The sequence below is a fragment of the Eleutherodactylus coqui genome, chromosome 1 (genome assembly GCF_035609145.1).
Source record: "Eleutherodactylus coqui strain aEleCoq1 chromosome 1, aEleCoq1.hap1, whole genome shotgun sequence".
Lineage (NCBI taxonomy): Eukaryota > Metazoa > Chordata > Amphibia > Anura > Eleutherodactylidae > Eleutherodactylus > Eleutherodactylus coqui.
In genome coordinates this window covers 258,118,310-258,137,306 of record NC_089837.1, presented here as the reverse complement: position 1 = coordinate 258,137,306, position 18,997 = coordinate 258,118,310, and positions in this window count along the sequence as shown.

Here is an 18,997-nt window from a genome sequence, read left to right as displayed (position 1 = left end):
TTTGAAGTCCTATTATTATGCTTGGATTTAACATTGTTTATGGAGATTGCTAATGAAGAGGAGATGCTTATTTGTGAAGTGTTCACGAGATTGTCTTTTATTATAACCAATGCTGATCCAACAAAATGTGCAGATGAGGTTTCTCGCAAGAAATAATTAGTGGCCATGGAGAAAACTTCCCAAGAGTATAGGTGTTCTGGAAAAATAAATCCTTGGTAATTACATTAAGCATAGGCAATATAAAAATATCAGCGGATTAAAATGTTTTACATTTTGTTAAGCAGTTTTCCCCTTTCAGAAGACTCATTTCTCAAGCAGGTTTCCTTGGCAGTACGGTTTATTTAGTTGTTTTATGTGTATTTTGGGTAAAGCTCTTACATTTTAAATACATGAAGAAGACAGATTATGCTGCCTTTAGAGTCTGCCGGCTGATGTATCTAGTAATTCTATAGTACTCTGTGTACAATACTTTCCGAACGATGTAGCAGAGCTGCATTTATCAGTTAAAGAGGTATTCCCATCTAAGACTTCCACGGCATATCCACAAGATATGGGTAAATAAACCTACAGCACTCGATGATATACTTGCAATGAATATTTGATTTTTATTCAACATATGAAAATTAAATCCATGGTTGGGCCAAACGATTATTAAATTAGTATTACAGCCAGAATATTAAACCGAACCTTTGGGTACATATGACCTTGATCAATAGATTAGGCTGCTGTTCTGTACCAATTTATTTTCCTTATGTTGAATAAAAAGCGAATATGTTTTTGTGCTTTTGTGGACTTGTCTTCAGTCTTACAGGTGCACTACAAATATCTATATTGCTGTGCAGTACATTATATTGATTGGATATCCATGTGAAAATCTCATAGATGCAAGTCCTGCTTGTCACAGCACTGCAGGCGATGACAGGAACCAAGCACATGCACAGGTTAAGGATGATGTCGCCGACCTCAGCGTTGGGCCACATGATGTGCTTGCTGGCGCATGGTCAGTGGCATGAGGTGCCAGATGCCGAGGGAGAAACATCTCCTTTCTGTTATAACACTGATAGGCTGACGGAACTGTCTATCGTCTCCGTCAGCATATCAATGGTTTCCTTAGGGTATTTATTCCGGCTCCTCTTTTAAGCAGATACCAGTAATACATTTGTATACTAGTCCTTGCTCAGTTGCATGGTATAGTTGCCTTGGTGCTTTTGGGTGCTACTTTAATTTGTGTCTTTTTGGACTTTGGTCTTCGCACTACAACTTTCATTTCCTGATGTTGCCTGCAGTTGCCCCTAAAGTTTTATTCTCAGATTGTTTGTCTGTTTTGTTCTGCCCTGCCCTGGTGTATTCCCTATCCTTCATATATCACATAGGGACATACAAATAATCTATCTAGGTTCTTGATGCGGCATCGCCCTTCTCAGGGTGGGTGCTGTGCTTCATAGGTTCAGTCAGTGTAAATCAGGGAAAGTTCCTAGGCTCCATCTATGTCAGTTGCCTTGTCTGAGATGTCTAGCTGCTCAGTAACCTCTTGTGTTCCAAACGTCACCCAACCTGTCTCTGCTTCTGTATCTGTTGTTCGGTTACCTTGACAGGACTAGACCTCTTGGTCCTGCACCTATTTCTAGTTGTTGCCTCCACTGCAATTGGCCCAGGTGAATGTAGTAGAGGAGATGGTCAAAAGTTACTGGAAGAGCCAAGCTACCTACCTTACACTGTTTGTAAAACTCCCAAAGAAGTGAATGGGAGTTATGGAAATTGTGTAGCACAGCTATACTGTTTTTGCTACTCCTGAGTCAAGGAAACAGCATAGCATCCCTGTGCTTTAGTGCTACCGAAACTCACATTCACTTCTACAAAAGTTCTGAAAACAGTCCCCGACCACTTCTGGGCACGGCATTCAGCCTACCTGTGGGTGATGTGGAAGAGAAGCAATAACAGGTGCGGGTCGCAGAGCTGAGACCCACATCTATCAGACTTTCATGGGGCATATCCTGTAGATATGCCATAAAAAGTCTCAGAAGGGAATACCCTTAATATTTTTACCCACTGCATTAACTTTTTAAAGTGAGCTTACTTGCAGCCCTTTGTAAACAAATAACCTATCTGCATATCCGAGTTCTGCACTGGTACATCTGTGTGAATGTACAATGGTTATTATTTATATTAAATGATGTATATGCATCAAATATCAATGAATTGTTAAGTTTACAGTAAGTCAACAGCAAATTCTAAAATGGGAATAGATTTCTGGCAACATCATAGCACGCTGATCTATGTGTAGAGCACCTCATGCTGACCAAGATAATAATCCTTGTTGACTTGAGGGATCAAAGAGGATGCAGGCTGCCTGTAGATGGATGTTTTGTATCAGCACAAAACTATGCCTTGTTCTCTGCAGGTAAGCATCAGTGTAAAGGGCATCATTCTCTTGTGTGTTTTTTGTAGCAATAATTTGCATGACGTCCCTATGGAGTATCCATGACTCTCATTGTTTGACTTTGAAAGAGTGCATCAGGTGCCGGAATGCATAGTGAAGAAGGGAATTTCTGTGAACAGTGATTATATGACAGCTGTTACCAGTCATGCAGTTTACTTTGCACAATTGGCTATTGTGTTGTAAGCATGTTAAATAGAATAATCTCACAATCCTGATTGTCATTTTTCATCATGATTTAATGCATTTTATAATGTCATATATTTGTTATAGGTAATTCATTTCTTACTTTAAAGAGCTTCAGCAGTTTGGATCTACAAAGCTCCAGGACATGGTATTATTTTAACAAAACAGATGCAATATATCTGTGGGAAAAAATGAAAAATTACATTTCTATCCGTGTAGTAACCTTTTGAAAGTGCATTGATAGCATTAGATTACTAATTCACTTTACCTGTTCTCTGATTGGCCAGAGCTTCACACAAAATCACTGCCAACTTCTCTGTCAAGAATTGGGTGGGCAGCATGGAATGTAAAGCAGAAAATGCACTAATTTCCAGAGCCAGCCTTAGAAGAAAAAAAAAAAACAACCACATCCTTTCTAGCCATATCTGCTAAAGAGATTTCACAAACTAGGGGCCCCTTATGCATGAGTCATTTGCACAGCTTTAACCCCTTAAGGACAAGGTCTATTTTGGGCAAAAGGACGCAATGATACTTGGGATTTTCATCTCCACTTCTCAAAAGCCATACTTTTATTTTTCTATCGACGTGGCCATTTTTTGTGTGGCGAACTGTAGTTTTTATTGGTGCCATTTTTGGGTACATAGACTATTTTGTAAAACTTTATTTATTTTTTTATGATAGCATGGAGAGAAAACACATCAATTCTGCCATTGGTTTTTGTTTTCCAAAATGCTTTTTATTGGAGTTACAAGAAATTTTCCAAATGATCCAATTTTCCTTGTTGTATCAAGGATTTCTGCAACATACATTGCATATACGAAAAGAAACATTATGCTCAACTAATAAGCATAATAATAATAAACTTTACTTGTATAGCGCCAACATATTCCGCAGCGCTTACATAGACAGGGGGAATACAGAGAGACAAAAGTACAAAAATTACAGAACCACGATTACATGGTAATCAGTTGATTGATACAATAGGGGTGCGGGTCCTGCTCCAACGAGCTTACATACTACAAGTAATGGGGTGATACAGAAGGTAAAGGGGCTGGTGATGATGTGCACGGTATGGCCAAGTGGAGAGTGGAGAGTGCATCTATGTTATTGAAATAATCATACAGAAGGAAATCAAAGATAGCATTTCCTTGCATAATATTTGTTAAATCCAGAGACATGCATTGAATCATAACTTAACATTGTAACAACAACACATATTGCAACCATTGGTTCCAGATATTATTGAATTTGACCAATTTGTTATTAGATCTAGCATACATTTTTTCATAGGTATAATGATCGGCCATCATGTCTATTCTTTCAGATTGAGGGTGGCACAGGATTTCCATTTCCTTGTTATAAGTATTTAGCTGCTAATAGGAAGTGGCAGACACACTTTCTATTTTCCTGTGGGAGGGCGAGCTGAGGATTGCATTCTTTAGTGGTACCCGCTACATCTTTGCTAATTTAGAAACTTTTTTTCCAGAAAGATTGTGACTGGGGGCATACCCAAAGGATATGAAACAGAATACCTTCCTGTCCACATTTTCTCCAACATTTGTTGCTCCACCCTAAAAAGCATATCGCCAACTTTGAAGGAGTGTAATACCATCTAGTTAGGACCTTACAATGAGTCTGCAGGAAGTTGTCGGAAAGCGTGGCTTTGTTGGTCCATTCAAATGAGACGAGCCATTGCTCTGGAGAAAATTCTATATTCAGGTCCCTTTTCCAATATACTAAGTGGATCTTTTTATTCTTTCCCATATTCCCTGTGAGAACATTATAATTTCTTCTAGTCAGAGAACCCCGTGCATTCATCCCCTCTGGGAGGAATTCCAACAGTTTGGTTGGACATTTAATTTTCTATAGGTGGAAGATGCTAAGGAAGCAGCATATCTGACCATATGTATACACATCATTAGCATGTATCTCTTCTTGAGTTTTTTGAAAGGGTATTATATCCTGCCTATCCATGAGGTCTGTTATAAAGTTAATACCTCCACTTCTCCATTCTTAACCCTTTCCAAACCAATTTTAATTTCAGGGTTTTCTAAAAGGCTTTCTCTTTTTGCTGTTATACAAAGGTGCCATCTGCTGGCTAAAGCCAGTGTGTGCACCAGAGGGGCTCTGACAGTGCAGTGGCTGGCAATAGACGGTAAGAATACCCTATATAAGTAAGAAGCAGCACAGCAGAAAAAGATCTTCACAGCATCATCTTTAAAAGTAAAAAATACTCATCTTTATTGAGACATCCAAGTTAAAAATGGCACAGCAACATTTCGGCTGATGCAACAACCTTTCTCAAGCTTAAGGTTGAGTATTTTTTACTTTTAAAGATCTTTTTCTGCTGTGCTGCTTCTTACTTATATATGGATTGCACTTTTTGAGCCCATTGAAGTCTGCTTGCTGCGTGCATTGCTGTACACTTTTCTCACCCCCACTGAAAGTGTTGTTTATTTAGGAGTGCTGCTGTTTCTCTAACTTATTTTTAAGAATACCCTGCCTGACGTCTTCTGACATTGGAGCTGTACAAGCTTCAATCAGAATGTAGCAAGACGTCAGACAGTGGATTGGAAAGGGTTAATATTTATATTAGGGATGAAATACTCGAGCGTCTCTAACGGTAACTTGAGGCATTTCCTATAGAGAATGTTTTGAATTTATGTACACAGAGATTCCAGATTTGGAAGGTTGACAGCATAGGAGTAGATAAATTTTGAATATCTAGAACAGGAGAGAGAAGTGGGTCTAGTATACTCAGTATTGAGGTTTTAAGGATGGCGCTCAAAGGCCTATTCCTGTTTAATTGTTTCCATGACACTCCAGGTGGCCGTCTGGGATTTGTCCAGCCAGTTGGAGGACTAATTTAAAACTGTCGCTTGGTAGTATGACCCTAAATTGGGGATTTGCAGATCTCCCTGTTTCCTATGTAGATATAGTATTGAGACTGCTACCTGCGGTCTTTTCACCTTCCATATAAATTTCATTAGTTGCTTCTGAAACTCTGCTATGACATTGAGGAATTGGAACACAACCTGTACAAAATAAATATAAGAATTTGGGTAGAATCAACATTTTATATAATACCATTCTGCCACACCAAGAGGGCTCTAATTTCTCCTTCGATTTCAGCTCTTTGTACAGGGAAAAGAGCAGGGGATTGAAATTTATGTACACCATATTAGACAATGGTGGACAACATTTTAAGCCCAGTTATGGTATCTTAGAGCTCCACTGAAAAGAGAACTCCCTTTATATATCTCTCCTTAGTTCTTCATCTATATTGAAACTATAGTGAAGTATTTGAGACTTATTTATGTTTAGATTATAGTAGGAGGTCTCACTAAAGAAAATTATGCCCTCTATCCCGCTCAAGGAGTCCAGGGGATCAGAAAGGTAAAGAAGAACATCATTGGCAAAAAGGCCAATTTTGTGCTGTCTGAGTCCCATGGATACCCTCTTAAATTCTGGGGACACTCTAATCAATTTCTCCAGGGGTTCCATAATCATTATAAACAATAAAAGGGGAAAGCGGGCACCCTTGTCTAGTTCCATTCATTATCTGGAAAGATGAGGAAAGGACTCCATCTTCTCGGACTCTGGCTAAAGGATTGGAATACAGGGCCTGGATTCCATGTAAGACGTTCCCTTTAATACCAAATTTTTGTAGGGTAGCAAAAGCAAACCCCCAATGGAGTCTATTGAATGCCTTCTTTGCATCCAGGGCTAAGAGGAGACTTGACCCCATGGTTGCCAATATATTAATAGTTCTCCTCGTGCCATCCGAGGCCTGCCTACCTTTCGTGAAACCAACTTGATCTTTCTGAATTATTTCAGGAAGGATTTCTAATAATCTAGTCATTAAAATTTTTAAATAGAGTTTGGTGTCAGAATTGAGGTGAGAAATTGGTCTATAATTAGTTACCGATTCCTGAGATTTACCCGGTTTGAGGTTAGTGACTATTATGGCTTGTAACATCTCTGCTGGGAGAAAACCTCTGTTCATTACTTCATTACAGATATTGGTGCAATATGGGGTCAGGATATATGAGAAACGTTTGTAGTATTTGTTAGAGAATCCATCAGGGCCTGATGACTTATTGCTTTTTGAGAAATTGATAGCTTTAGTTACGGTACTTCATCTATTGATATTGGTTTGTTCAGAACCTGCTGTCAGTCATCTATAGTGGGTAGGGATATTTTGTTTAGGAAGTTATTTAAAATATGTGGGTTAGGTTGGTGTATCGACAGATGATCACCTTTTAGATTGTATAGTTTCACATAAAGGGATTTAAATTCCTCGGCTATGGCCTGTGGAGAAACAGTTTACCTGCGGGATTATTAGATTTGATAATAAATGGGATTTTGGCCTTTACTTGTCTTGGTTTTGTTAGATTGGCCGTTAGTTTTGTAGCTTTGTCCTGAGATGAGTAGTAATGTGCACGCATAAACTCATGACTTTTATTGAATTCTTCTAGTAATAGTGATCTTAGTTTGCGTCTGAATGTCATTAAATCTGATTGAGACCCTTTCTGGTAGGAGTTTTGCAGGGTTCCTTCCGTCAGTCGTATTTTTGCCAACAATTCATTTATTTGGGCGTTTTTCTTTTATTGTGCAACCCAATTTTATTAAAGTGCCTCTGATGACTGCCTTATGAGCGTTCCACAGAAAGTACCTACTTATTTCTGGGCTATTGTTCGTTTCAAAATACTCTTTCAGAGCCTCCGCTATAAGGATTTGGTATTTTGGGGACTTAAAGGGGTTGTCCCGCGATGACAAGTTAAGTTAAACACTTCTGTATGGCCATATACATGCACTTTGTAATATACATCGTGCATGAAATATGTGCCATACAGAAGTTATATACTCACCTTCCCTGCGCTGGCGTCCCCGTCTCCATAGTGCCATCTAATTTCAGCGTCTAATCGCCCAATTAGACGCGCTTGCGCAGAAGGGTCTTCTCCCTTCTGGTCGGTCCAGGCACGAGCGGCGTTCTGGCTCTGCCCCCTTCTACGCGTCATCTCGTAGCTCCGCCCCGCCACGTGTGCCGATTCCAGCCAATCAGGAGGCTGGAATCGGCAATGGACCGCACAGAGCCCACGGTGCACCATGGAAGAAGACCCGCGGTGCATCGTGGGTGAAGATCCCGGCGGCCATCTTGGAGGAAAAGAAGGAAGAAGTTGCAGAGAGGGGATTTGGGTAAGTAAAATTTTTTTTTTTAATTTCAACACATCCCTTGGGTTTGTCCTGCGCTGAACGGGGGGGCCTATGCAAAAAAAAAAAAAAAACGTTTCGGCACGGGACAACCCCTTTAAGTAGATTTATATTGTTCCACCATATTCTTGTATGACATTGAGGGGGCCCCAGATTAATTTTTAGATATGTTGGGGAATAATCAGACCAAGTAATCATGCCTATTTCTGATGTCGATATCAGAAGGAGAGTCCAGAGAAACAGATCTATTTGCAAAAATGTTTTATGGCGTGGGGAATAATAGGTATAGTCTCTCACAATGAAGAGTCCAGTAATCTAGAGGTGTCCTATAAGGCTACATTATTTAACCAGGAACATGGGTTGTGAGCAGTTCTATTTCTAGCCATAGAATCTGTGGATTTATCAGGGATGATGTTGAAGTCCCCACAAACAATTTAATGTCCCTTTAAAATAATTTTATTCAAGAAATAGATCTGGGCAGTGTTCAGGGCATAAATATTATCCAAAGTAACAGGTTTTTCATTTATGAATCCCGTAAGGATGAGATATCTTTTCTTTGGAACTCTTACTTGTTCAGACGAGGTGAATTTTAAGTTATTTTTGAAAGCTATAATGGTCCGTGCATGTTTTTTGGGGGTGCAAGACATAACGATCTTAGGGCTAATGCCCATGGCCAGATTTCTGCCGCAGCTACTAGGTTCTATTTAACCTAATAGTTCAATGTTCACGCTGCGGAATTCTACTGCCGAATTCCGCAACTTGAAATAAACCGCTCGGCCGACTTCCATTGTAGTCAATGGAAGCTAGCAGTCACGCTATACTACAGCTGTAGCACAGCAGAAGTATCGCGTGAATACGCGCCCCACCCACCGCCGTCGTGCCATGCGCTGTACTGCGCATGCGCGCCGGCTCGAGGGACAGGAATAACACAGCAGATCCGGGAGGTGAGTATGGGGGCTTGGGTGGGCGCCGTGGCAGACTCTGCTGCGATGTTCCGCTAGCGGAATCTGCCACGGCCGTCGGCATGAGGCCTTAGTAAACTTTTTGTTGGAGAATTTAGGACATACCTTTGCTGAAAAATGTGTCTCTTGTAGACACAAAATATTTGCATTGAACTTACCAACGTCTTTCCACACCTGAGCCCTTTTGAAATGCGAATTCAGCCCCTTGGCATTTTGGGACATGATTTTAACCAACATATTGGATGGTCACAGTGTAAAACATACAAAACTCAGTAATCACGGAAGAAATTGTAAAAAGGAACTCAAAAAGAGGGTATACCTTCCATCTACGAGGTCTGACGCTGAACATACGAACTGGTTGCCTGGGAGGACCTGGAAGGTAAAAACAATATACCAAATACACAGAGAAACAGGTTTCAGCACCTGCATAGGTTGTTAGGAGGCAATAAAGTTTGCCTGGCAGTAGTCGGCCATACTCTTAGTTGTTGTGGAGTTTCACAAACCTGCTGTCTGTGTAGTACCACTTCTGAAATTAAATGTAGGTTAGGTAATGAGCTTTAAGAGGAGGTTACAGTGGACCAGTCCAGTGTATCTTTCTTTGATCTAGCCTCGTGGTTGCTTTTTTGCATTCCTGGTTGTATATTCCAAGAATTTAGGATTTTTTTCTCCCTCTTTTAGTGATGTAATGGTGTGTAGGGAGCCATCTTTATGTATTAACAATTTTTTTGGGAAACCCCATTTATGTAAGATATCAGCGGAGGACAGAGCCAGAGTGATGGGTGTGAGAGCCTTTCTTGCTTGGATTGTAGGATAGGATAGATCTGCATAAAGGTAGATGCTGGAGAACGAACTGGGTAGTGAGGGAAACTTACGTGCTGCAAACATTATGGCTTCCTTTATATAGAAGAAATGTATCCTCGCAATTACGTCACGAGGAGTAGTCTCTGGCAGGGATCTTGGCTTGGGCAACCTGTGGGCTCTGTCAGTTTTGCAATCATGCTTGGTGCTGTTTGAAAGTAGCGCAGACATTAATTTTGTTAGAAAGTTATTCAGACCAGCTTGGGGCATATTTTCAGGAATTTAACATTGTTCCTCCTACTCCTAGCAAGTTATGTCCTATGCTGTGGATAGGGATGCCTTTCTTTTTTGGTAGACCCCTAAGAAAACATAAGCCTAGAACTATATGGCAAATTTAGCCACCACCAAAGACCACAGTACAGGTCTTCGACATTACAAACAAATGGAATGCAAATTATCATAACAACTTGCAAGATGCAACATGACCGTACTCACTTCTGTTTGTTTGCACTGTCGCAGGGCTATACTTTCACCATATATTGGTAAAGTCGTCATGTAGTGTAACCCTAATCTAAAGATCACACCAGTTTCAGAAATTCTAATTTTATTTCATTGTTTCGAAGTTCAGGTAATAGGTTTCAAAAAATGTGTGCTGAGCTTGTTTAAAAGCGCAGTGAGTCTTGTGTGGTGCCATATTACATAGATTTTCCAAGACTACTAAATGAGAATATCTCTGTAAAAAGGCATCCAACAGCACATGGCACTACTTTTTTCTGTTAGATTCATATGGCGGTACAGTAGGTCCCCATAAATTTCTATGTGTGCAGTATTACATCTTCAAACAACTCAGACATTGATTGCCGCTATATCATGGCGGTGTGCATGAGTCTTTGCTTTGATTCTTTCCTGATTATGATATGTATAACCCATTCACAACTTATTCTACAAGTTTTTATCCAAGCATTCAAGTTGATAAATTTTAAGTAGTTTGCTCACAGAGTGCTTATAGCAGGGGTACACGGCCTGCGGACAGGGAGCCTTATGGGGTCCACGATGTCATTCTATGCAGTTCCCAACCATCAGGTCACGGATGTGCTAGACTAGTTCTGGTGGCAGCTCATACGTATTTTTCCACATTACAGAGAAATTAAGTGGCAGGTAGTCCTAATGAAATATAATGTGGTCATTAATGGAACCTATGTGCCTATATGAGCAGAATGGAGGTCTCCTGACCACCCTGTGGCACTCCAGGAAGGAGTAAATGAAGTGGATTGGTGGCAATTCACAGGTGCGGACATCAATATTGCAATTTCAGTAACTCACATGAAGTATCCTGATCACAATTTTAAATAATCTCTATTAGCTCCTGCTAGTTATTATCTTGCCAGAGTTCTTATGTGATGCTTCGTGGGTAGAGATGAGCGAACGTACTCGTCCGAGCTTGATACTCGTTCGAGTATTAGCGTGTTCGAGATGCTCGTTACTCGTAACGAGTACCACGCGATGTTCGGGTTACTTTCACTTTCATCTCTGAGACGTTAGCGCGCTTTTCTGGCCAATTGAAAGACAGGGAAGGCATTACAACTTCCCCCTGCGACGTTCAAGCCCTATACCACCCCCCTGCAGTGAGTGGCTGGCGAGATCAGGTGTCACCCGAGTATAAAAATCGGCCCCTCCCGCGGCTCGCCACAGATGCATTCTGACATAGCTGAGGGAAAGTGCTATCGTGCTGGAGCTGCTATAGGGAGAGTGTTAGGAGTTATTGTAGGCTTCAAGAACCCCAACGGTCCTTCTTAGGGCCACATCTAACCGTGTGCAGTACTGTGGAGGCTGCTTTTTGCAGTGTTGCACTTTTTTTTTGGTATATCGGCCGTGCAGAGCATTGCGCCCTGCAGTAATACTCCAGGGACAGAAGAGCTCAGGCAGGGAGAGCGTTAGGAGTATTTTAGGCTTCAAGAACCCCAACGGTCCTTCTTAGGGCCACATCTAACCGTGTGCAGTACTGTGGAGGCTGCTTTTTGCAGTGTTGCACATTTTTTTTTTTTGGTATATCGGCCGTGCAGAGCATTGCACCCTGCAGTAATACTCCAGGGACAGAAGTGTGGAGGCAGGGACAGAAGACATATTATTGATTGAATATAGGCAGTGGGCCTTTGCAAAAAAATTTGTGGGAAAAAATCTATTTGGCCTGCCTTTCACTGTGCTCAGTGTTCTGGGTCTGTGTGTGCTGGGTGTAGTAGTTCTACAAAATCATACGCAGCCAGCTAAGTGTTACAGCAGGCTTGCGCCAAATTATTTCCTGGCTCTGTCTGGGCTCTGAAATCACCGCTGTGTTGCAGTTGACAGTGCAACACTCTGCAGTTCTGTGACATACTCCAGGGACAGAAGTGTGGAGGCAGGGACAGAAGACATATTATTGATTGAATATAGGCAGTGGGCCTTTGCTAAAAAAATTTGGGCAAAAAATCTATTTGGCCTGCCTGTCACTGTGCTCAGTGTTCTGGGTCTGTGTGTGCTGGGTGTAGTAGTTCTACAAAATCATACGCAGCCAGCTAAGTGTTACAGCAGGCTTGTGCCAAATTATTTCCTGGCCTTCCGTAAGCGAAGTCAGCCTCCAACCACAGGCCAATAAGCGGCACATTTAATTACAGCGTTCTGTTTCTGCATTACTGGTAATACAACATGCTGAGGGGTAGGGGTAGGCCTAGAGGACTTGGGCGCGGCCGAGGACGCGGAGGCCCTAGTCCGGGTGTGGGCACAGGCCGAGCTCCTGATCCAGGTGTATCGCAGCCGACTGCTGCGGGATTAGGAGAGAGGCACGTTTCTGGCGTCCCCACATTCATCGCACATTTAATGGGTCCACGCGGTAGACCTTTATTAGAAAATGAGCAGTGTGAGCAGGTCCTGTCGTGGATGGCAGAAAGTGCTTCCAGCAATCTATCGTCCACCCAGAGTTCTGCGCCGTCCACTGCTGCAACTCAGAATCCTCTGGCTGCTGCTCCTCCTTCCTCCCAGCCTCCTCACTCCATGAAAATGACACATTCTGAGGAGCGGGCAGACTCCCAGGAACTGTTCTCGGGCCCCTGCTCAGATTGGGCAGCAGTGGTTCCTCTCCCACCAGAGGAGTTTATCATGACTGATGCCCAACGGAAAGTTCCCGGGGTCCGGGGGATGAGGCTGGGGACTTCTGGCAACTGTCTCAAGACCTTTCAGTGGGTGAGGAGGCCGATGACGATGAGACACAGTTGTCTATCAGTGAGGTAGTAGTAAGGGCAGTAAGTCCGAGGGAGGAGCGCACAGAGGATTCAGAGGAAGAGCAGCAGGACAATGAGGTGACTGACCCCACCTGGTTTGCTACGCCTACTGAGGACAGGTCTTCAGAGGGGGAGGCAAGGGCAGCAGCAGGGCAGGTTGCAAGAGGCAGTGCGGTGTCCAAGGGTAGAGGCAGGGCCAGACTGAATAATCCACCAACTGTTTCCCAAAGCGCCCCCTCGCGCCATGCCACCCTGCAGAGGCCGAGGTGCTCAAAGGTCTAGCAGTTTTTCACTGAGAGTGCAGACGACCGACGAACAGTGGTGTGCAACCTTTGTCGCGCCAAGATCAGCCGGGGAGCCACCACCACCAGCCTCACCACCACCAGTATGCGCAGACATATGATGGCCAAGCACCCCACAAGGTGGGACGAAGGCCGTTCACCGCCTCCGGTTTGCACCGCTGCCTCTCCCCCTGTGCCCCAACCTGCCACTGAGATCCAACCCCGCTCTGAGGACACAGGCACTACCGTCTCCTGGCCTGCACCCACACCCTCACCTCCGCTGTCCTCGGCCCCATCCAGCAATGTCTGTCAGCGCAGCGTCCAGCCGTCGCTAGCGCAAGTGTTTGAGCGCAAGCGCAAGTACGCCGCCACGCACCCGCACGCTCAAGCGTTAAACGTGCACGTAGCCAAATTGATCAGCCTGGAGATGCTGCCGTATAGGGTTGTGGAAACGGAGTCCTTCAAAAGTATGATGGCGGCGGCGGCCCCGCGCTACTAAGTTCCCAGTTGCCACTACTTTTCCCGATGTGCCGTCCCAGCCCTGCACGACCACGTCTCCCGCAACATTGTACGCGCCCTCACCAACGCGGTTACTGCCAAGGTCCACTTAACAACGGACACGTGGACAAGCACAGGCGGGCAGGGCCACTATATCTCCCTGACGGCACATTGGGTGAATTTAGTGGAGGCTGGGACAGAGTCAGAGCCTGGGACCGCTCACGTCCTACCCACCCCCAGAATTGCGGGCCCCAGCTCGGTGGTGGTATCTGCGGCGGCGTATGCTACCTCCACCCTCCTCCTCCTCCTCCTCCTCCAACGCAACCTCTGTCTCGCAATCAAGATGTGTCAGCAGCAGCACGTCGCCAGCAGTCGGTGTCGCACGGCGTGGCAGCACAGCGGTGGGCAAGCGGCAGCAGGCCGTGCTGAAACTACTCAGCTTAGGAGATAAGAGGCACACGGCCCACGAACTGCTGCAGGGTCTGACAGAGCAGACCGACCGCTGGCTTGCGCCACTGAGCCTCCAACCGGGCATGCTCGTGTGTGACAACAGCCGTAACCTGGTGGCGGCTCTGCAGCTCGGCAGCCTCACGCACGTGCCATGCCTGGCCCACGTCTTTAATTTGGTGGTTCAGCGCTTTCTGAAAAGCTACCCACGCTTGTCAGACCTGCTCGGAAAGGTGCGCCGGCTCTGCGCACATTTCCGCAAGTCCCACACGGATGCTGCCACCCTGCGCACCCTGCAACATCGGTTTAATCTGCCAGTGCACCGACTGCTGTGCGACGTGCCCACACGGTGGAACTCTACGCTCCACATGTTGGCCAGGCTCTATGAGCAGCGTAGAGCTATAGTGGAATACCAACTCCAACATGGGCGGCGCAGTGGGAGTCAGCCTCCTCAATTCTTTTCAGAAGAGTGGGCCTGGTTGGCAGACATCTGCCAGGTCCTTGGAAAGTTTGAGGAGTCTACCCAGGTGGTGAGCGGCGATGCTGCAATCATTAGCGTCACCATTCCTCTGCTATGCCTCTTGAGAAGTTCCCTGCTAAGCATAAAGGCAGACGCTTTGTGCTCGGAAACAGAGCCGGGGGAAGACAGTATGTCGCTGGATAGTCAGAGCACCCTCCTGTCTATATCTCAGCGCGGTGAGGAGGAGGAGGAGGAAGATGAGGAGGAGGGGGAAGAGACAGCTTGGCCCACTGGTGAGGATACACATGCTGCTTGCCTGTCATCCTTTCAGCGTGTATGGCCTGAGGAGGAGGAGGAGGATCCTGAAAGTGATCTTCCTAGTGAGGATAGCCATGTGTTGCGTACAGGTACCCTAGCACACATGGCTGACTTCATGTTAGGATGCCTTTCTCGTGACCCTCGCGTTACACGCATTCTGGCCACTACGGATTACTGGGTGTACACACTGCTTGACCCACGGTATAAGGAGAACCTTTCCACTCTCATACCCGAAGAGGAAAGGGATTCGAGAGTGTTGCTATACCACAGGACCCTGGCGGACAAACTGATGGTAAAATTCCCATACGACAGCGCTAGTGGCCGAAGGCGCAGTTCCAAGGGCCAGGTAGCAGGGGAGGCGCGGAGATCAGGCAGCATGTACAGCACAGGCAGGGGAACACTCTCTAAGGCCCTTGACAGCTTTATGGCTCCCCAGCAAGACTGTGTCACCGCTCCCCAGTCACGGCTCAGTCGGCAGGAGCACTGTAAAAGGATGGTGAGGGAGTACGTAGCCGATCGCACGATCGTCCTCCGTGATGCCTCTGCCCCCTACAACTACTGGGTGTCGAAGCTGGACACATGGCCTGAACTCGCGCTGTATGCCCTGGAGGTGCTTGCTTGTCCTGCGGCTAGCGTCTTGTCAGAGAGTGTGTTTAGTGTGGCTGGGGGAATCATCACAGATAAGCGTACCCGCCTGTCAACCGACAGTGCCGACAGGCTAACACTCATCAAGATGAACAAAGCCTGGATTTCCCCAGACTTCTCTTCTCCACCAGCGGACAGCAGTGATACCTAAGCAATACGTAGGCTGCACCCACGGATGGAAGCACCGTTCTCTATCCCCATCAAAAACGGGGACCTTTTTGCTTCATCAATCTGTGTATAATATTCCTCCTCCTCCTCCTGCTCCTCCTCCTGAAACCTCACATAATCACGCCGAACGGGCAATTTTTCTTAGGCCCACAAGGCTCAGTCATATAATTTTTCTAAACTATTTTTATACGTTTCAATGCTCATTAAAGCGTTGAAACTTTCACCTCAACCAATTTTTATTTTATCTGGGCTGCCTCCTGGCCTAGTTACCAATTAAGCCACATTAACCAAAGCGATTAATGGGTTTCACCTGCCCTCTTGGTTGGGCATGGGCAATTTTTCTCAGGTACATTAGTACTGTTGGTACACCAATTTTTGGGGGCCCTCGCCTACAGTGTAATCAAATTAATTTTTAGCCCACCTGCATTACAGCTGACGTTACATCAGCTGTGTTGGGCACTGCAATGGGATGTATTTATGTACCGCCAGTGGCTTCCTGGCACCCACCCATACTGTTGGTCCACAGGGAGTTGTAACTGCATGTGTCCACTTCTAAAGAACCCCAGTCTGACTGGGGCATGCAGTGTGGGCCGAAGCCCACCTGCATTAAACATGAATTTATTACCTCAGCTGTGATGGGCAATGCAATGGGATATATTTATGTACCGCCGGTGGCTTCCTGGCACCCACCCATGCTGTCGGTCCACAGGGACTTCACAATAGGGAGTTGTACCTGCCTGTGTCTATGAATTAAAAGCCCTGCTCCGGTTGGGGCATGCAGTGTGGGCTGAAGCCCACCTGCATTTAATCTGACGTTAGCTCTGCTGTCCAGGGCACTGCAATGGGATACATTTATGTACAGCCGGTGGGTTCCAGGGAGCCACCCATGCTGTGGGTGCACACGGAATTCCCATTGCGGAGTTGTACCTGCCTGTGACTATTTATAAAAAACCGCGGTCTGACTGGGGCATGCAGACACCTTGACAGAATGAATAGTGTGTGGCACATAGGTTCCCCATTGCTATGCCCACGTGTGCAGCTCCAGATGGAGGTGGCACAGGATTGGATTTCTCATTGCTTCTGTACAGCATTGTGGACTATTGCCCCACCGCTTTTAAAGAGGGTCGCTGCCTAGCCGTGCCAACCCTCTGCAGTGTGTGCCTGCTGTTCCTCTGGCAGACGCACTTATAAATAGACATGAGTGTGGCGTGGCATGAGGGCAGCTGAAGGCTGCGCAGGGACAATTTTGTGTGCGCTGTGGACACTGGGTCGTGCAGGGGGGGGGTTGGGCAGCATGTAACCCAGGAGAAGTGGCAGCGGAGTGTCATGCAGGCAGTGATTGTGCTTTGTTGGAGGTAGTGTGGTGCTTAGCTAAGGTATGCATTGCTAATGAGGGCTTTTCAGAAGTAAAAGTTGTTGGGGGGGGCCCACTCTTGCCGCTATTGTGACTTAATAGTGGGACCTGGGAACTTGAGATGCAGCCCAACATGTAGCCCCTCGCCTGCCCTATCCGTTGCTGTGTCGTTCCCCTCACTTTCTTGAATTGCCCAGATTTTCACAAACGAAAACCTTAGCGAGCATCGGCGATATACAAAAATGCTCGGGTCGCCCATTGACTTCAATGGGGTTCGTTATTTGAAACGAACCCTCGAGCATCGCGAAAAGTTCGTCTCGAGTAACGAGCACCCGAGCATTTTGGTGCTCGCTCATCTCTATTCGTGGGGCATGGAGTTTTCAGAGCAATTAGCAATTAAGGATTAATCAAAAGAGGAAATGGTGGAAATAAAAGAACACTGTTATAAAATAGGTAATATGGGTTATTGCAGGTTAGTGCATGGTAGCAGTGAGTTCATGTGGCTGCTGGGGTGTCTAGTTAAGCTAATTTGTTATTCACAGTTATCCTAATATTTTATTTTATTTTCCTACATATATTCATATTGTAACTATGTCCTGAAATAGCTTTAAGTAATTATTCTATAATTGTATATAAATGACTAGGAAACATGCTCATAAGTTTCTCTTATCATAATAGCCATAATGTGGCTCTGTGCATGAACCGTTTATATTGTGTCACGGTCAGGATTAAAAGCAGTCCTGGTAGGAAAAAAAAGGCTTTGGGAAAGGCTTTCTTGATCTTTTAGGACAAAATCCTATGTTATCCCTGGCACTAGCCATAGGGCTAATACATGGAACCATAATACTGACATGTATATGAGTTATAAGGAGCACTCATGCAAAAAGTTGAAAGTGCTGTAGCGGTATCAGGCACAGGGTTGGAGCCTCAGGTGTAATAGCCGCAGGTCTGGAGAGTAGTCAGGGAAGAGCAAGGAGTTAGCAAGGGAAGGTCTCGGTTTGCAGGACAAATAGATGAGGCGGGTAGCGTAGTCAGAAGTGAAGCCTGGGATTGGTATAAGGAGGTCTTGTAGCAATAGCAGAAGAACAGGTAGAAGTGGAGCTTGACCAATGCTGGGGAGCAGAATAATCACACAAGGAAGGAGTGTCAGAGCCAGGCTTTTATAGGAAATCCTAGTCATTAATAGGCGGAGCTAGAACAGGGGCTGGATAGTAGGATCTGGAAACAAGGTCAAGGTATGCAGGGGAATGTATCCAAGGATAACTTATGCCTGGATGACTCAGCAGAGAGAGAATCTGCTTTCAGAGCAAGAGGTCCTGGGTTTCAATCCTGATAAATGTTTTCCTAATTATTTATCAACTTTCACATCTATCCCTACAGATTTCCAGATCCCTACACATGATTGTTAGTTTTACATCTATACTTACATTGAAATGTTAAAAATAATATAATAATTTAAGTAGTCAGATTAGTCAGCTATATGAATCCTGGCATGCTGTGTAGTTTAACTGAATCAAATCTACAATTGCTGTACTTTAGCTGCAGTATTTGCAGTGAAGCTACTTTATGTCGCATGTGATTGCATTATATGGAGCCAATTATTTTTATGTTACGGGATAAACTAAAACCAGACAACTGTGTGCATGAGATAGGCTGTGATCTGAGGCTTGTGAGGAGTTCAGTTTAGCATTGTGTAATAGATATATGCAGCCAGCCATACAATGCCTTAACCTTTTATCTATATAACATAAATACAGCACCGGAAATAATCTCAGTACATGAAGACAGCATCAGAACCAAGCTTATAACCAGAATTCAGCACCTCACCTAAGCTCATAATATAAATACAGCCCCAGAACCATGTTCATAACAAATGCAACATCATAACTAAACTCAGTGCTTATATAAATACAATACCAGGACCAAACTTAAAAAATAAATGCTGTACCAGAAACAAGCTCATAAATAAGGTCCT